Below are 1894 nucleotides of genomic sequence, written 5' to 3'. Positions count from 1 at the left end.
TTCATTCTCTTGAACCTGAAATAGATAGGACATTTCATTTACGTCGTAGACTTAATAGAGCTGCTAGTGTTAACGAGTTAGAGTTAGATACTGAAATTGACAACTTGTTGCAAAATATGGTTGATGCGAATAATAGAACCTTAAGACAACTTGCTGCACCTAATGTCAATTATAATGCATTATGTATCACATATCCTGAAGTTACTGTACCATTTGAACTTAAATCTGGTTTAATACATTTGCTTCCAAGGTTTAATGGTCTTGCAGGTGAAGATCCCTACAAACACTTAAGGAATTCCATGTTGTGTGTTCTACCATGAAGCCTCAAGGAGTCACAGAAGACCACATTAAGCTGAGAGCCTTCCTATTTTCACTCCAAGATGTTGCCAAAGACTGGTTATACTACCTTCAACCAGGTTCTGTTACAAGTTGGAATGATCTCAAGATATTGTTTCTAGAAAAATTCTTATCTGCCTCAAGAGCTGCTTCAATCAGAAAAGAAATATGTGGCATCAGGCATATTGACAGGGAATCATTACATGAGTATTGGGAGAGATTCAAGAAATTAGTGTCAAGCTGTCCTCATCACCAGATTTCTGAACAATTGATCATCCAATATTTTTATGAAGGCTTGCTACCTATAGATAGAAGCATTTTGGATGCTGCTAGTGGGGGAGCACTTGTCGATAAGACCATAGAAGCGACAAGGGCTTTGATTGGGAACATTTCCATAATTCTTAGCAGTTTACAACTAGAAACAATTCAACAGTGTTGATAAAGGGTGTGAATGAAATTCAAGCTTCTTCCCACAAGAATTTAGAAGGAAAAATTGATGAGCTTACATCTTTAGTAAAAAAATTGGCAATAGGTAAAACCCAAACAGTTGTCTGTGGTATTTGCACTTCTCTAGAGCATCCTTCAGATTCATGTCCTACATTGCAAGAAGACCCAATTGCTGATGCTCCTCAAGCATATGCAACAAATATATACAATCCTCAAGCCAACTATGATATATCATCTAACAGGTACAATCCTGGTTGGAGAAACCATCCCAACTTGAGATGGGGGAATTCATCTGTACAACAACAACCTAGGCAGCAACAACAAAATATTCCTCAACAGCAAAATAATGCACCTTCATTAGAGGACCTCGTTAAACAGATGGCTGTCCAGAATCTCCAATTTCAACAAAGAACAGATTCCACCGTTCAAAATTTGGAAACAAAGATTGGTCAGCTAGCCACTTCAATCAATCAATTACATGCTCAGGGGTCAAACCAATTGCCTGCACAGTCAGTAGTAAATCCAAATGCTCCCAATGTTAGTGCAATTATATTGAGGTCTGGGAAAGCTGTTGAAATAACAAAGGTACCTGAAACTGTAGTGAAAAATAACAAGGTTGCTGATGATACTTTGATATATGAAACTATTGATATTGAGCAAAATGTACCACTTCCTTTTCCTCAAAGGGCAATGAAGACTAAGAAAATGGACGAGGCAGATAGGGACAACGAGATCCTAGATACCTTTAGGAAGGTGGAAGTGAACATTCCCCTTCTTGAAGCAATTAAACAGATTCCAAGATATGCAAAATTTCTAAAAGATTTGTGAACACACAAGAGAAGGTTAAAAGGTAATGAAAGAGTAAACATGGGGCGAAATGTTTCAGCCCTCATTCAACCCATGCCTCAGAAATGCAAAGATCCAGGAACTTTTTTCATTCCATGTACCATAGGCAATAGTCAATTTGAAAATGCTATGTTAGATTTAGGAGCTTCCATTAATGTTATGCCTACATCTATTTTTAACTCTCTTGCTCTTGGACCTTTACAAAGTACAGGTGTTACCATTCAATTGGCGAACAAGAGCAATACTCGTCCCGCTGGACTTGTGG

The sequence above is a fragment of the Cicer arietinum genome, chromosome 7 (genome assembly GCF_000331145.2).
Source record: "Cicer arietinum cultivar CDC Frontier isolate Library 1 chromosome 7, Cicar.CDCFrontier_v2.0, whole genome shotgun sequence".
Taxonomy (NCBI): Eukaryota; Viridiplantae; Streptophyta; class Magnoliopsida; order Fabales; family Fabaceae; genus Cicer; species Cicer arietinum.
The sequence above is the reverse complement of the archived record's forward strand: the minus strand, read 5'-3'. Positions refer to the sequence as shown.